Below are 19056 nucleotides of genomic sequence, written 5' to 3' on the forward strand. Positions count from 1 at the left end.
ATGGCTAGCAACCCCAGCAATAAAAATGGAATATGTTGGCATATGAAACCAGGCAAGGCATTACTCTGACTTAAGTCAGTGGAATAATGTGATAATTAGGGATGGATCCAGATTTTGGGAAACCTGAAGTTTGTATAACTTGTAGTGCTCTCTATGGAAAAGAGTATAAAATTACACATGCAAAAGCAGGTATGAAAGTGATCACGGCTTTTAGAATAAGAAACGAATGCCAATTTTTAGATCTCTTTAGAAAATTCACAAATGTGATTACATATACATGCTTCCTGATAGCAACCTGTCTCCATTCTCCACTAGAACATTCCTCAACTCACAGGGGCCTGTTCAGTGAGGGGCACTGAAGCTGAAACTTTGTTAGCTTCACAGCAAATCCGCTTCTGGTTTTAATTGTAAAACTTGAGGCAATAGGAGCCAGATGGTGAGATCACTTTAGCAGGCAAGCGGTCCTTCCTAATTTCCTAGAAGGGGCACCAAACAGAATTCTGAGTGCTATAAAGGTATAAACAAAGTACTGTACTATGGAAATACAGTGGTTTAGTAGAGGAGGGAGCCTAAATGAAGTCTAAGGGACAGGTGTGAGGGGTTAAAGAAGCTTGCTTCCCAGAGCTGGGCCCTGAACAGTGCCTTGGATTTCAACAGAGAGGAAGAGAGCCTTCAAGATGGGAAAAACAAGTGTGAGAGAGAACAGGGCAGCACAGGGAAAAGCAAGAATTTCAGGTGGAGTTTGACTTATACTGGGGTTTGGAGTGAGAAAAATGAGTGTAGCCATAGATTACTTCAGAATTTCGGAGGATCTGGGGTCCTGGGTTCAGATGGCAAGCAGAACAACACAGGATAAGAACAAGGTTTATTTTGTTGTACTTGTTTGTTGTAAAGAAGACGAGAAATCTTTAATGATATGCTTAGGTCAGCAAGCTAATTAGTAAACTGAATAATCAGAAAATTGTCAGAGAGTTTTATTATGATAACACCTTAGATCACAGGAAAGAACATTTTGTACATGTGGGAGTGGAGATGGGAGTAGATGGGCTACGAAAAGTCCTCCAAGCTCACAGTGCAGGTAAACTGAAGACCCTGGCCAACGCAGAATCAACGGTGTTAACAGAGAAGCTCTACCCAGAGGACTAAAGAAGGCGAGCCCTACAGTTAGACTCTGTGAGTTTGAATCTTGGCTCCAGTGTGATTTTAGGCATGTTGCTCAGCTATGGGCCTCAGTTTTGTCCTCGATAAAATGGACTTGGTAATATCTGCCCCTGTTGTGCTGAAGATCCACAAATGGTAGGTTATGAAAGCCTGAGGCTGCGCCTGAGGTTAATGGCTTGGTCAATGTGGGCTATAACGGTAGGCAGAGTTCTCATTATTCCTGTTTCTTGTTCTACTATCACTTTGAATACTGAGACAATCTCCTTTCTTCAAGATTGAATCCCCTAAGTCCATTCTTATTCTTCTCAGTTCAGTCTCTAAACCACAGCCAGTGGACTTCCTGCAATTCCAATCTGCCCCAAACTCGGGACAAAGCCCAAATTTCTTATGTGGCCTGGTCTCTATCATTGCAGTTAATTTTCTGTCTCTACACCTTACATTTTAAGATCCAGTCCTCTTGAATTTTTCAGGCCATTTGATTTCTGGCCTCTAGGATTCAGTAGAATAGCTTGGTCTGTAGTTCTCCTACCTGGCTAATTCCCCCCCAGCTTTTATGTCTGGCATAGGTAGACTCTTCCACTGGGATGCCTTACCGAGTGTCTAAGCTGGATTTAGCAGCTCTTCCTAGGAGTTCCCAGGGAACTCTCGTCTTACCCAGATTCATTGCCCCTAACTCAAAATATTGAAATTTCCTGCTTATAGATCTAGGTTCTCTACAGTAATTTTCTTGGAGGCAGGGACACGTTGTTCATTTCTAGCAGGTAGCACAGCAGTTAGCACAATAAATGCTCACTGTATAAATAATTAAGAGTAAGAGTGGTGGTTATCTCTGGGGAGGAGATGAATATGGACAGGAAAGGGGCAGGAAGAAACCTTCTTGCATGACAGGAATCTGAATCTTGACCTGAAGAATGGTGACATGAGTATGTAATATGTATAAACATTTGCTAAGCTGAATTAAAAATTCTTGTATGTTCTTCACCTGAATGAAAATTATTTTACTCCTCACTTTTCAAAACTGAGAAAAATCCAAATAAAAAATACTCCAAAACAAAACTCATCTATGTTATTAGACACTAGGATAGTGCTTATCCTTGTGATGAGCTGGGACTGGAAGGAAACAAGAGTAGGCATCTGGGAAGTTGGAAATTTTCTTTTACTTAACTTAAGTCCTAGTTACCTGGGTATTCTGAGTTTGTGAAAATCCATCGAGCTGCGCACTTATGACATATGCACATTTATCTAGATATATTATAGTAGACAAGTTAAAAGAATGAGAATGAGAATAAGAATGAGAATAAGTGAATAACATACACACACACACACACGCACACACACACATATATATATGATGACATAAGACGTCCCTGTATTTGTGACAAGATAAGTCAGTTTCTTTGAATTATGCTCCCTAGACCCACATCAGAATTAGCTAAAATGAAATTACAAACAAATCTTCCTTTCTCTGTTATATGGCCCATTTGTGTAGATGAATGTATATAAGGACAGTGTGGGGGGCACCTGGGTGGCTCAGTGGTTGAGCATCTGCCTTTGGCTCAGGTCATGATCCCAGGATCCTGGAATCGAGTCCCCCATCTGCCTATGTCTCTGCCTCTCTCTGTGTTTCTCATGAATAAGTAAATAACATCTTTAAAATAAGAAAAGGACAGTCTGGTATTATGTACACATGGAAGCAAAACATTTATTAGTAAGTTTTGCACATTGATGAATTGTAAATCTTTTCTGCAATGCAAATCTTGTAGAGGCTACTTTTAAAACGTGGGTTTTAAAAACAATTAGCTAGAATTGCTTCTGGTGTAAAGTGTTTTTTCGATTATTTTCTTAAAGATCTTCTTAAAGTCACAAAAATCTTTACATAATCCTCTTGCCTCAGATGAACTATTGTTTAAAACAAGATTTATTTATTTATTTTTTTAATATTTTTAAATTTTTATTTATTTATGATAGTTACAGAGAGAGAGAGAGGCAGAGACACAGGCAGAGGGAGAAGCAGGCTCCATGCACCGGGAGCCCGATGTGGGATTCGATCCCGGGTCTCCAGAATCGCGCCCTGGGCCAAAGGCAGGCGCCAAACCGCTGCGCCACCCAGGGATCCCTAAAACAAGATTTAAATAGAAATGTAATTTAGTTGCTTTACTAAAGATGTTCTTAAAACATTCCTAGGACTTAAAAAAAAAAAAAAAGTTTCACAGACTTTGCCCAATTTCCCTGTAGAGCATTTATGTATGATTTGGACTCCATTTGGTATACCTATGCTAACAGCGGGAATTCTTAATATAGGTGTACATTTAGCAGCCACATTGTGAACAGCATGAATAGAGGAATGAACATGACCTCGAATCAAAATATCAGCACAATGCCCCTAGCACCCACAGGCAAGGAGGGAGCCTTTGGCTCTAGCTTCCATGAATGGAATTCAGCAAGATTTCAGTTAATTAATTGCAGTCAAGTTTGTGCTAAAGAGCAAGCCCATGGGATAAAAAGGTACCAGACCATAAGGAGAAGGGAAAATTTGGGATTCAATCCACCCGACACTACTTACTGCACATCATTTTAACGAGCAGCCTAAGCTGCAGTGCTTTTAAATAAAATAGTATTTATCATAAACATGTTTATATTATTGTAGACTTCAACATGCCTAGACTATATTTTATTTAATTAAAAACATTATTATTTTCTTCAAAAGTTTTGTTCCCATGTATGATTTATTTTTCCAAACACAGATTTCAACAACTTAGAAAATACTATGTTTGGAGGAAGATTCAAGGGCAGCTTTCCTCTTTCCCAGAAGGCAAAGTCTAGAAATACATCAGTCACTGGTGTCAATCTGTGACAGTTCACATTGCCAAAGGTGTTTGGTAAACTTTAATCACTGTCACAACTGTAAAGGTTACTGAGCAGCTACAATGCAAATCAATGACAACAGTGTTACACAAATGTGAAAGTGTGTGTGTGTGTGTGTGTGTGTGTGTGTGTGTGTATGCCCTTGATAGTTAAATCTTCTGCAGTAGGTAAGTTCAGCAACATGCAGCAAAAACAATAACACCACAAACAAAAAAGTACAAACAAGGTCAACATTTATTTTCATTGAGTACTAGATTTAGGCAGCCCAGAGCTGTTTTGCAGCTTCCTGCTACTTTACCATCCTCACTCTGCTGCCTCATTTCACAAGACGGCTGCTTATGCTCTGGTCATCATGTCTACATCCCAGGAATAACGAAATAGAATCAGAAGGGAAGCCTCATTTCTTTTGAGGATACTTCCTGAAAGTTGCAGATAACACTGAGTTTCCATTGGTCAAAATTTACTCAGAAGGTCACAACCATTTCAAAGGAAATATAGCTTGTGTGCTGGACAGCAAGGTAGTCAGCTAAAATTTGGGGTTCTTATTAATACAAAGGGCAGAAGAATTGATATTTGGAATGGACAGAATTTTTCTCTCACTTTAAAATAGTTAAAAACAGATTACTAGCCTCCTGGGGATGGTGGAGGAACTACTAGATGATTAGGTCTAATTAAAATGAACAGTCTATTATTTACCATAATGTAAACAAAAGCTAATTAAACTTTCATTTTTAAACTGAATATTTCACTGACGTTCATAAATACAAGTGAAAAAAAAGAAACATTTCCATATATCAGAGAATGCCCAAACTTAAAAAAAAAACAACAACAACAAAAAAAAAAAAAAAAAAAAAAAAACTGTATAATTCTATTCTATTGGTTGGGGAAAGAGAAGAAGAGGGGGCTGATTAATTTCTCTTAAAAGGGAAAAGTTAACTTAGAAATAATTTCATCCCACTCCTAAATCAGAATTAATGCTCTCAGTTGGGAGTTATGCTGTCACATTTGAGAACCCCTGATTTGAACATACTATTTCTGGAAATGATTTCTTTTAGTAATTACTAACAGTTTATGAAAAGATCTGCAATTTTATTTTTCCAAGTGTTCAAGTAATCTTAACTCATCAAAATGCTAAAATCTTTTATAGCAAAGTTGTCTAAGACTTACTCATGTAAATGGCCTGCCTATTCCCTGGCAGCTGGAACCTCTTAGAGCAGATCTGCAGCCTCAGCCCCACCCCAAGCGCTGGGACTCATCTGGGCTCCACGCAGGAATCCATAGCTCACGTCCAACGCGCAGCTCCACTCTGACCTGGCCACCAGGTCTTCCCAGCACAGCCTCTGCACTTTGCCTGATGCCAGGCCTTCCTCATTCCAGGCTCTCAAGGAACCACAGTAGACTAGAGAGTCCCTGTCAAAGACTGTTTGTGAACCTCACATGAATAGAACTCCATAATCTCCTCATTTAGCTCTTTATATCGTTTTTGAACACCCATTCATGTAGTGAGTACACCTACACTGAAGTTGACTGTAAGTCAGGCACATTGCCAGGCATTTAGTAAAAAAAAAAAAAAAAAAAAAAAAAAAAAAAAAAAATTCAAAAGCACAGTTACCTGCCGTCTTGGTGGGAAGGACAGCTCAAATTGTTAAAGCGATATTCCTTCCTTATACCCAGTTAGATGTGGTCTCCCAGGAATTTTCATCCCTTGTTCTTAAGTCTGAACTCCATAGTCACATGGAACTGATTCCCGTTCAGACTTCTGCAAATCCACACTCCAACGTGGAATATTTCGAGCAGGATTCCATTCCTGTCAACGTCCTCAAACGCCACTGCAAACCCCACATCCTACAAATAACCTTCCTTCAAAAGCATACTCACACTGTTTCCTTTTTCTTCTCCTAGCTCTTAAAAATCCTACTATGATGACCCTTAAATGAGATGGGTTTTAGTTTCTTCACTCTCTGTGGGATAAATCCCAATATGAAAATATCCTTCTTAGAATTAAGCCTTCAGAAATAAACATAGTACAAGGAAACCTCCCAGTATGTCTTACTTGTACTTTAATAGAACTTCATTATTTCCTCTAGCATGGCATGTTGGCCATAGCTTGGCATAGCACAGGCATTCTTGGCCAAAACAAAAAGAAGTGGGGGGAGAGCTGTAAGTGAGTTTAAGGACTTTCTCAGATCACTTTTGAACTGAATTGAGGGGTGATTTCAAGTTCTGGAAGCTCTGTTTTCTCATCCTGGTGCCTCCCTTTAGCTGGTGCCCTCTGTGCGGTATTCTGGCGTGATGGTTATACATGTCAGAACTGGTTCCACATGTGGTTCCCCACTTGCTCACGACATGAACTGGAGAATACTTTAAGATAAATTCGTGAAAATCAGGGTCCTTACTCCCTAAGGTTTCTGAAGGTGATACCAGCCCGTATGTATGAAGCACACTGACTGTTAAAGAGTAAGGACGGGCCATATGGGAAAGACCAAAATTAATAGTTAATTTATTAGTGGTAGTGTTTCACATATAACTTAAGAATCATTCCTCAAAAATAGATTTCAAGTAATCCTAAAGTAACCTAGGATAACCCTGTCATTCAAGTCAAGAACCCCTTCATTACCACCCCATTTTTTATCACATTTTGTGCTAGTTGCCAGTGATCTAAACTATCTTAAACCTCAAGAAGCCCAATGTTTAATGAAAAATTGGAGATTCACAGAAATAGTTATTCCATGAATGCATGAATTGTGCTTGCTAGAGGAATACTCCTACCATCCCAATACATCCCATTTCATTCTAGGGCATAATGCTCTCCCAGCACACAATGAGATTTCAAAAAATGTTGGCTGATGTTTCATACTCAAATATTTCAGGGAAATAATAATGGTAGCCTTGTTCACACAATACTTTGATCTAGAGCTTTATAAATTAAGTTCTCTCCATCTCAGAGTAGATTTACATAGACTGCTATTTCCTATTTTGGGGGATATAATGGATGAGTGAAAAGACACCACCACCATCTTCCAGAAGAAACCTCTGGAAAGTTGATGATAATGAGGTTAAATATGTATTTATATAATCTTATACAAACTTTTAAAAGTGTAGGGATAAAAAAATTATTTGAAAGGCATACTCCAAAATATTTAAAAAGCATATCTCTGGATGGTGAGATATGAGAGAATTTAAAAATATCCTTATACCTCTAAATTTTTAAAATATTCCTCAGTGATGCATATCAAATGTGCATATTAAAGCAGATACACAAGAAACTCTACTAGGAAGGATGCCTGGGTGGCTCAGTGGTTGAGTGTCTGCCTTTGGCCCAGGGTATGATCCTGGAGTCCTGGGATCAAGTCCCACATCGGGGTCCCTGCATGGAGCCTGCTTCTCCCTCTGCCTGTGTCTCTGTCTCTGTCTCTCTCCCTCTGTGTGTGTGTGTGTGTGTGTCTTGAATAAATAAATAAAATCTTAAAAAAATAAAAAAGGAAACTCTTAATAGGAGAAAGGAAACAGATATGTGATGGAAGTGCAGGGATATGGATGGCAGAAAATTAAGAAGCCGTATGGGCGTCCCAGGTATTAAAAGATTCTAAGTTAAATAATAAAAGCACAAGTAGGAGGGATTAGAATGATAATAAAAATATAGTTTTACCATTATTATAGTCTCCAGTTCTCTTTACATTTGGGCAGGTTGTATCTCCAATTTTACTGCTGAGAAGGTCTATTGACCAATGGAATGACTGAAGCATAATGACATTTCCTATCTGCCCAAAATTTAAGTAAAAATATAAGAATGAATCTGGTTGCACCTTTTTAAAAAATAGGTGTGTGTTCTTCTCAAACACACTAGTCTTAGTAACGTTTCACAACAGACCAAAAAAAAAAAAAACTCATCAATAAACCATCAATGCACAGCCTTGATTTATTAACAAAGTAATGCATTTTCTCAATGCAAGACCTTTGTTTTTAAGTATAAGAATCAGGATAAATGTTAGTGGAATAAATGAACCAAATTAATCTTTTTATATTGCTGTTGCTACCTTAAATTCTTCTCTCAGAAATAATTCAGTAGATAGGTAAATAGGCAGATAGATAGATAACGGATAGATATTGGCAAAACTGTACCACTTTAATTAAAAGCATTCTTTGATTTCCCCTGATGGATGCAATATCTCTTCCTCCAAATTCCCTAAATATCAAATCAATATCTTAATCATGTAACTTCCACATTGTCTTCTGTAATACAGATATTTTACATAGGCGTTGTATCATACTTCCCCAACTATTACTTCTGTGAGTTTATTATTTGTGTCCCATTCATTTTAAGCCCCTTATGAGCAATTTCAAATTATTCTTAAGACTGATATTACGTAAACAGGATAAATCAAAGTGTTCCCCAAAGTTCTGAGAATATTTTGTGGACTCAATCAACATCTATTATTTGAATAAAAATCCTGTGTTTTTGAAACTGTGGAAACTGCCCAACTGAATTCCAAATCTACTTCTCACATGAGTGGCTGTCGATCTTGTATCTATTCTCAATCTTTCTTTATGAATTCTATGCTTTGTTTTCCTGTGCAGTGGGTTTCTGTCATCATCCCTCTGCGCATTCAGGATGGAGTGGGGAGCCTGCATGGAGAGAGTCTCATTCTGAACATTCACCACGCTGATAAGTTCTATAGTGAAGATTATTTCTTCTTAGATTTTGTTGAGTTTTAGTTTTCTTTTTAATAATGATATAGTCAATCCATCAAAATAATGTTACACCAAATCTGATTTCATCTATATTTTTTCTTCCTGAAGTAGAAAACTCTCAAGCTGCTTAGTGAAGTGCTAAATGCTTTATATTGACAGACTACCGCTGTTCAGCAATCTATATTTGCAGCCTGCCAAAACGAAAGCCATAGTTGGATCTTCTTTGTTGTTCACAGTATTTTAAATTACAAATGATGTTGATTTTAATCATCTTTGCTCTATTCACTCGCAAAGCTCCATGCTGCACAAATCGGCTCTCAGATTCAGTATAAAATACTTTTTATTGGGTTTAGCACTTTGCATAGCACTTTACACCTTCAAAATACTTTGTAAACATTAACTAGTCAATCCTCACCAAGGAAGAAAAAAAGAAAAATACTGTGATGTACCGAGAGGTATGTGTAAGACAGGTCTTAGGAAAAGAGTTGTCCTATAGACTAAATTTGAAGGCAAGATACTTATTTAGCTGTTTATTTTTAGCCAATTGAGTATATTTCAGGAAGCAATTGTCTGTTCTTCAGTTCTTCACTTTCCATTGTGAAAGAGCACATAATTTGTGAGCAGAATGTGAATAGAGCATGCAATTCCAATTTTAGCGATCATATGAATTACAGAAGTATTAATATTATTAACAACCGGTAGAATTTTATGCCACATGAGGAAATCTTAACCTACTGAATGCTGCGTTGTACACTATATCAAGCAAATGTTTTGTGATAAGTGAGTAAGACTCAACTAATCTCAGAGAACTGACATGTATAAGTTATGGCTTCTCCTGCCTGTCCTGTAAGTTGCAGCAACTTCACTTGGTACAGATGCAGGTAAGATTAACTTGGTCCAAATATAAATGAGTCCCCAAGTCCACATTAAATGTATGAAATTATATAGCACAGCAGGAGTCAAACTAACATATTATTTAAAGAGTGCACTATAAATTCTGTTCCTGGTTTTCTAAGTAAAATATAGCTTGTGCCTTCCTTGGCTCTGCTTTTCTTTCATTATTCCGTTAAGGGTCTCTCATTTTAACCTACGCTGTTAAAGGGAAGCACTGTATATTCCTCTTGGAGAAAGAAACACCTACACTGATCATGAAAAAACTCCATGAAGAGCCTAAGATGTTATTAATGCTACATGTTGTATTGGATATTGATTAGACTTTTTTTTTGACCATGCCATCATTCAAAGGAAAGCATTTGCTACCATAGCTTTTTATAAATTCAGAAATCTAAAACAGAAAGAAAAGGGTTGTATCAGAAAGAAACATCAAGGCTTAGAGTGATAGATAATTTTATATCCAATTAATATGGGACCATAGCTCAGAAACTGAAAGATGTTTATGAAATACATGTTAAGAAAAGGTCTGCATGATATTTTCAACAATTAAACAATCATATGCAACATACTGTAGCTACGATTAAAATCTGTATGTTTAGGGACACCTGGGGGGCTCAGGTGGTTGAGCACCTGCCTTCGGCTCAGGACATGATCCTGGGGTCCTGGAATCAAGTCCCATATCGGGTTCCTACAGGGAGCCTGCTTCTGCCTGTGTCTCTGCCTCTCTCTCTGAGTCTCTCATGAATAAATGAATAAAATCTCCTTTAAAAAAACAAATAAATAAAAGCTATATGCTTAACAGTTTAGATTTCAATTAGGAAAAACTGCAAATTGACTAATTTATTGAAATCATGTTTCCAAATTCTTCAAAGTTTCTTCATCAAGGGTGACAATTAGGGACTAAAATTTGAAATAAACTACTAAGTATTTCAATTTAAAAGTCATAAGTAAAACCAAAATGATCTCACAATCTTCAAGCTCCTGCCTCTTGCGTAAGAATCATAAGATTTACTTCAAATAAATTGATGGAAATACTGTGCACATCCATCAGTTTATTGACATATCTAGGACAATCTTTAAAAAATGCAAAGCACACTCTCTTAACCATATGGTAATGCCACAGAATTGTTACATTGGATTTTATATTTAATTAAAACTTTCGATGTTATTAGCAGCATTTTAATCTTGCTCAGGTACCACTGCAAAAACACTGATCTCTAAGGTGAGGTCTTTGATCATGCACACATTCAGGAGCCTGATGTTCCAACTATAAAAAAAGTAGATATAATAAACTTCAATATTAAAATTCAAGAGAACAACATTGGATTTCTGTAAACTAATGTGTTTCTATGAGTTCATTATATGACCTCTAATGGCAAATATTTTAAAATCCCTTTAAACAATATTTCATGTCCATGTCAATTCCTAAATAGCTATTTTAATCTTTTCCTCCAGAAGGTCATTCTTTATCAGATGTCAGCTCTTTACTATGTATTCAAGAAAGAGGTTATATAAGTCTGATAATAAATTTAGAAATAAGAAGAAAATGAAGGATGGGGTTCCTATAACCCCTAAAAAAAGTAAATAGATATGATATTCTTCTCCTGTTCTTAAAGACCTGAAATTCAACAATTTGCAGCTTCTGGGTTGGTATTTAATTGAGTAAATATTCTCAGAGAAAACAAAGCTTTAAGCTAGTAAACTCTAAAGCCACCAAAAGCCATTATCCTACCTGACAGATTCTTCTGGTATCAACCTAGTTGTTACCTAAACTATAGATAAAATGTGACCACTAACAAAGGCTGTTTACTCGAAACCTGGCCATGTCTCATATAACTGGTTGTAGTTATGACAATTTCTATTTTATAGCTTCCACATATACTTTGATGAGAGATTGGCATTGACATAATAAAATGTGAAACAGCAGGGAAATATTATAAGCCAAAGAGATAGCCTATTCTAACAACTTAATGTCAGGAAAATTTTCCTCACATCAAAACTAAATCTCTCCATCACCAGCTAAGTACATTTAAGGACAGTCTCAGTTGTTCTAGGGTTTGGCTGATTTCCTCTTTTTCTTATGACTAGGACTTTATATTTTCACAGTGCTTTTCAACCACATTTACTAGTTTTTCCTCACAAATATGCCTGAAGTTTAAGACTTTTTTCCACTGTTTTACAGATCCTGATAGGTAAACACAGAGATATTAAGAGACATGTTCAAGGTTACACAGCAAATTAAGAACCCAGCAGGGGATGGGCTATAGGGCACCCGAGTTTCCAGATTGCTACCCAGCCAGCTGATCCATGGGAACTCTCACTGCACAATGAGTTAAGCAAGAGGAAGAAACTCAAACTAGAAAATAAAATAATGAGAAGAAAAATTGCAGTTTCTTTATCGGCAGAGAGATATAAATACCCTATGATGTAATGCTTGCCATCAAGCTTTTAGGTAAATTTACAGACTGAGAAATCTATTCCTATCTGTCCTCATATTTTCTCACTCATTTTCATCAGGACATAAAACATCAGAAAGCAGTTTCTTCATCTGATGACTGAAATGAACATGTTCTGTTGCTTCATCTCAAAGGACCATAAACGTGGGAATTTCCAGATGAATGTCTGAGCTCTTTGGCTCAACGTCTCCTTCCCAGCACTGTCTTTCCCAATTGGCTCTTATGATAGAACTTGGGGAAAGTGGGAAAATATTAAAGGACTTGGAATGTGAGTGTTGAAGATCAGAGCAATGAATTAGGAGATCAAGAGCTCTTGAACTTGCAACTAAATACTAATTTGGATGGAATTGTACAGTCACTGGGGCATGAAGTATGATGAGGTGGTGAGACAGCAAAGATCTCAGTAACTCTCACATAACGATGTATTGATACTTAAGAAATATAGTCTGAGGGACTTCAGAAATCCAATGAACCCTCAGTCAATAAGCATTCTTTGAATGCCCTTAATGTGTCAAGATATGAGCTAGGTGATAGAAAAAGCCATGAAAAAGTACTGTTCAGCAGCAATGACATAATTCTGTCTGGAATGACAGAATGACACTCCAGTGTCCAGAGTGACAGAAGAAATTACATTTCAAGATGAAACTTGAGAGATGAGTAGGAGCCAGATTGAAGAGGTCGGGAAGAAAATCTTTCAGGCCTGGGAGGCAGCGCATGCAAAAACACTAGAGCAGGAAAGAGCGTGAGACATCGGAAGAAGTGAAAAGGGTAAAAAAAATTGCAAAAGGAGACAGAGACATTAGGTGAAGTTTGAGAGGTAGGCAGGGACTAGATCAAACCAGGCTTTGTAGGTAAAGGTAAGTATTTTTGTCCCCACTTTTCTAAATGCCACAAGAAGCCATAACATGTTTTTAAGAGGGAAATGATACGATTGCGTTGGCAATCTAGCAAAAGTACACACACACAAATGAAAAAGATCTACTCTGAAATAGTTTTCAAAGGCTACACTCATAATAGGAGGTCAAAATCTACATAATAAAACAGATAAAATTCCAAAATGCAAAGCATAATTATTATGCAATTGATAGTCAAACTCTTTAAAATACTAAAACTAATAAGATGCTCCCTTAAATAATTTGTCCTCAAAATTATCCCTTATTTCATACCATTCCTTCTTAGCTACAACACAGTAATCACATGAAAGTAGCATTAAATATTTAAATACGAGTAACTAATAACTCCTCCAAGCCAGTACATGTGACAGGTTTTTGGTGTTTGAATTTTCAGTTTCACTCAATTTTTCGACCTTTTCAATGAACACCAAATACGTCAAGCCCAACAACCATGTTGTCAAAGAATCTCAAGGAAAGGAGGCCTCCTCCTTACTAGGTAAGCCTTAATCTGCTAAATATAACTTGACAACAAGAACAACAATAACAAAATCTATCAATTTCTATTCCACTCAGTGACAGAAGCGTAGCTCCAATCAGCGTAGGCCTCGGTTTAACTGTACCCAGGGCAGTGCTGGGTTTAGGTGGGTTATATTCCTCCAGGATTGGGCACATTCCTCCAGGATTGAACCATCTATGCAGGGTCTTCTCTGTACACAGCTCTATCAGGTGTACAAACATCGGTACCTGAAGGAAAATTAAACCATCCCTTCTCCCAACCATGTGGCCTCTACTGAAACCCCTCTTCGCTCGTGATTAATAGAAGTTGGCCAGAGGCAAATGAATTCATTCATTCTGTTATTTGGGAACTTCACTGGAGTGCATGAAACTGCTTTGCTCCCCATCTGTTTCTCCCTGATTAGACCTACCTCACAGCCACTTCCTCTCTGTGTCCGATGCTATTTGAACTCTGTACAGAATGGAAAGGGCAAGTCACCTATGCCTTCAAATTGCCTTGTACCATCAGTGCTCTACTCAGGCCTCTTCCTGGCAAGCAGTGGCTGCAAAGCCTCTTGTTTGGGATCCACCTTATCTATGTATCTGCTCATTCACTTAATCTTTTGTGATACACATTATTTCTCTTCCAGTTCTGCTTTTCTTCTTGGAGTGTAGGATGTAAAAATGAACCATGGGGCACCTGGGTGGCTTTGTCAGGCAAGACTTCGACTCTTGATTTTGGCTCAGGTCATAACTTCAGGGTCCTGAGAAGGAGCCCTGTGTTGGGCTCTACACTCAGCATGGAGTCTGCTTGTGATTCTCTCCCTTCCTCATCTGACCCTTCCCCTGCTTTCTCGCTCACTCTCTTTCTCTCTAAATAAATAAATAAATAAATAAATAAATAAATAAATAAATAATTTTTTTAAAAAAAGAACTATAATCCTTGTTTATTAATTTGAATTAGCAACTTGAATATCAGAACTCAAGAAGTAATGTGCTTTGCCTTCTCTACTATCTGTGCTCTCATCCCTTCTTGAAGCTAAAACACTAACTGCTTAGCTGTCTGAATGAAAAACATTTCATTAGGACAAAGAAATTTAAAAGAAGAGATAGCAATTTGAAAATCATATACCATCACACCATTATTCTCCTCATCATTCCATGTGGGTTTTATGTTTCCCCCATCCAGATACATAAAATTTATTACCTATCCAAATTGATTAGTCCTTTTGTTTTCTTTACGGTTTCTAGCTCCGGAGTTTTTCACGGGATCAATCTTTTGGTTTATGGAAAACACTATGAAGTAGGTTGGGGAATACTAAACTGTGTTAGATAATCTGTCTTCCTTTTCATTCTTAAATATTAAGGAATAAAATGCACAACACACACATTAAAGGCCATTCTAAGTAGACAGTGAATGTGAAGGGTTTTGTAAATTGCAATGTCTTATATAAATATTATATTATCATCTAAGCTCCTACCAGGAAGTCATCGTCAATCACCTCAAAGGCAATACCATCAGCTGAGAAGGGATAGGATACATTGACCAGTTCAGATGCAATGAAAAAAAAAAAAAAAAAAAAATATATATATATATATATATGTATTCTGAAACACTATCTATCTGTTCCCATCAAAAACAGTGACTTCAAAATTGTTCTAAATATCTACTTCTGGAATTTAATGTATAAGAAAATGTTCTATTTTTCTCAGTATTGGGCAATGTAATAAAAGCTGTATGTTGTTTTTCTTTAGCTAGTATTGCTCTCCCAACACTCTCATAAAAAACAGGGGTCCAGCTATTGTTTATCCTTTGTGTTGACATTGTCATTCTGTGTACCAGGATGTCATTCCAATGGTGCTTTTCTAACATGTGAGAAAGCACAGGGCAGCGACAGGAGAGCTCGAGCCCAGAGTCTGGAGCAAGCAGGAGTTTTCACCTACATCTCTGACACTGCGCCTGAACTGAGGACCTGACTCATCACTTGCTACTTCAGGCTTGAGCCTTTCTTGTTATACTGATAAAGTACAAAGCATTAGAAGTGGACACAGTGGGCTTTGGTGCCAAGCCTATCCCTGCAAAAGCAAAACAATAGCTTTATAAATTCAGTGTATCCTTAGTTTTCCATGGGTATCATTCACCTACCAATCAGTTGCTAATTCTCAATAAATGCAGGGAAATTGGGATGTCCTTAGCATCCCAAGATATCCCACAAGACATAATTAGCAAAACCACGGCAACTGTGGTTTCTGAAGTGGAAGTAGTCAAATTAAATTGAAACATAGGAAAATGGAGACACCTGGGTGGCTCGGCGGTCAAGCGTCTGCCTTGGGCTCAGGGAGTGATCCCGGAGTCTTGGGATCGAGTCCCACATTGGGCCCCCTGCATGAAGCCTCCTTCTCCCTCTGCCTGTGTCTCTGCCTCTCTCTCTCTCTCTCTCTCTCTGTCTCTCATGAGTAAATCAATAAAACCTTAAAAAAAAAGAAATATAAGAAAATGGCAACATATTTTATTTTTGATGAGATATATATATCTTCATCAGATTGATAAAAAAGATTAATTGTATTACAAATCTAAGCTATATATCTATCATGTAAGATTCCATTTAAATGTCTTCCCAACTCTTTGTTCTGTTCATTTCTTATGTTACCATATTTTTCATAATTTTTATTAAAAAAAGAAAACAACTTTCTCTTTTTTTTTTCTTTTAAGGATGTAAGACATCAAAACCTAACCCAAAGCTGTTATTCTTACGGAAGACCAGTAAACCCATCCTGTAACAAGGGATCTGGCTCTCAAAGATTGTGTTTAACCACCTGAGTGAGGAAATACTGTAAGCGTCAAAAATAAGAGATTGCTTTGAAAGATACAAGGTATAAATAATATTTTTTCCAGAAACACTAAAATTATGTTGGGTTGACTTCTAGCTTTGGAAAAGATCATTACAATGCACTGTTGTGATACAACTTAAGCCTCTATTTATCACTGTATTTAATATTCAATTTCATTTTTCATCATTAGAAATCAACAGTTCTTTCTGGAACAAAGTTATGCTATTTGATGCTGAATTACTTTTTTTTTTTTTTTCCTCACCTTATGGTGTACACCCACATGTGCAGGGTTACTCAAACAAATGTTTACACCAAATGTGCAAAGAGTTAGCCTCTAATGAAAACGGTGAAAATACATTTACAGGAGATTTTAGAATTCCAGGCTGGCCTCCATTTATTCAGTAAAATGTCAAAAATAGAAGAACTTTAAATCTTTCCACTTGCCCATTCTCATTCGCACATATAGAAAAAGAAAAAAAAAGCTACTCTAAACCTAATACATATGCAATGTTTGTTTCCTGATGCTAATGGTCAGTCATAACCAGGCACTTGGTTATGTTACTTAATGTGCTACATATTTGGCAATGCTGCTGCGTTGTCAATGAGCTTTAGGACTGACAGTAATTTTCTTTTCAGGTTTAGTCATATGATGCTTTCCTATAGGAATAGGTTCTATCACAGGAGCAAATTATTCAAATCTAATTTAACAGACTCAATAATTCTCAGTTTTATCTTGGGCATTCTGTATTCCTTTCCCTACATCTAGTGGCTATGTAACAATTCAATTACCAAAGTTCCTCATCCAGAAAGTGCAGCTGATTTCCGGTAATTCTTATTCTGTTTGATTTCTTTTTTTTCCTCCTAGTTTAACACATGCCAGTTGGTGTTGACTGAGTTAAAAATCTTGAAATAAGCCTGGCACTGTGTCACCATGTAGGTTAAGAAATGAAAAAAATTTTAATAAAATACACACTAGAAATGGAAAATAAGATTAGTGGTGACATTTCTTGTCATGAGGGCATTTTTCGTCTATGCGCACAAAATAAAACAAGCTCAATGCAGCTGAAGAAAAGAGGAATGAGAGAGATGATATAAATTGAAAGATGAAAAGGCAGGGGGTGAGTGTAAAGAAGCATGTTGAGAGCACAGAGAGTCAGCTGGCAAAATAAAGCAGCTCCAAGAGCCTCAGAAGGTAAAACTCCAATTAACAGATCAAGTGGGTAAAAATCAAGTCTCCAAATAAAAGAGCAATAGCATAAGCAATTTCAAGGAAGATTAAAAGTACAGTAAGGTGATGAAAGTACTCAAGTCTTTGAGATTATTAGGAATTTTAGGGAATTACAATAACGAGAAAATTGTAAGGGAAAATCTTATATATTCATTCATAAAAGAGTATCACCTGTCACAATCTGTCTGCATGGACATTAGAACTAGATTCTTGTTCTTCAGGGATCCCTGGGTGGCTCAGTAGTTTAGCGCCTGCCTTTGGCCCAGGGTGTGATCCTGGAGACCTGGGATCGAGTCCCACATTGGGCTCCTTGCATGGAGCCTGCTTCTCCCTCTGCCTGTGTCTCTGCCTCTCTCTCTGTATCTCATGAATAAATAAATAAAATAAAATAATAAAATCTCAAAAAAAAATTCTTGTTCTTCAAGAACAAGGTATGTCTTCTGGTCAGATTTAGGTTTATTTTTCCTACATTTCTCCAAATAATCTTTCTCTGATAAAATATGCAAATACACACACACACACACACACACACACACACAAATATAAACAGTGGAACTCAAAATTCAGAGTAATTAAAAATAGCCTTAATATCAGAACTTCCTGAAACTTATTAGTAATCTGAAATAGTCTAGCAATTAAATCTGGAAATAAATTCTCATAAATTTTATAGGTATATTAGTTATTTCTACAAATAATAAATTCATTAGCGATCAGTAATTATCTGATTAAATTCTCCAATACCAGAAGTAAATATAGATGAATCAGAAACATATATTTGGAGAGAAGGCCTGAGAAAAGTCCCTTTGTGTTAGTATTGATTAAATGAATCAGTGTTTATTTAATACCTGACCAGTGCCAAAAGATCTTTTTTTTCTGTATAATTTTTTATTGGAGTTTGATTTGCCAACATATAGCGTAACACCCAGTGCCCATCCCACCAAATGCCCCCCTCAGTGCCCATCACCCAGTCACCCCACCCCCCGATCCACCTCCCTTTCCACCACCCCTTGTTCATTTCCCAGAGTTAGGAGCCTCTCATGTTCCGTCACCCTCTCTGATATTTCCCACTCATTTTCCCTCCTATCCCCTACAATCCCTTTCATTATTTTTTATATTCTTGTATGAGTGAAACCATATAATGATTGTCCATCTCTCATCGACTTACTCCATTTAGCATAATACCCTCCAGTTCCATCCACGTCAAAGCAAATGGTGGGTATTTGTCATTTCTAATGGCTGAGTAATATTCCATTGAATACATAGACCACATCTTCTTTATCCATTCATCTGTCGATGGACACTGAGGCTCCTTCCACAGTTTGGCTATTGTGGACATTGCTGCTAGAAACATCGGGGTGCAGGTGTCCCGGCGTTTCACTGCATCTGTATCTTTGGGGTAAATCCCCAGCAGTGCAGTTTCTGGGTCACAGGGTAGCCCTATTTTTAACTCTTTGAGGAACCTCCACACAGTTTTCCAGAGTGGCTGCACCAGTTCCCATTCCCGCCAACAGTGCAGAAGGGTTCCCCTTTCTCCACATCC

The 19056-nt window shown here is 37.3% G+C and overlaps 1 pseudogene; it reads left to right on the forward strand.

The window, feature by feature from the left end:
• Positions 1-1249: 1249 nt before the first annotated feature.
• The window catches only part of LOC111095335, a 36115-nt pseudogene continuing 18308 nt past the window's right edge, over positions 1250-19056 (forward strand).

The sequence above is a fragment of the Canis lupus genome, chromosome 3 (genome assembly GCF_011100685.1).
Source record: "Canis lupus familiaris isolate Mischka breed German Shepherd chromosome 3, alternate assembly UU_Cfam_GSD_1.0, whole genome shotgun sequence".
Lineage (NCBI taxonomy): Eukaryota > Metazoa > Chordata > Mammalia > Carnivora > Canidae > Canis > Canis lupus.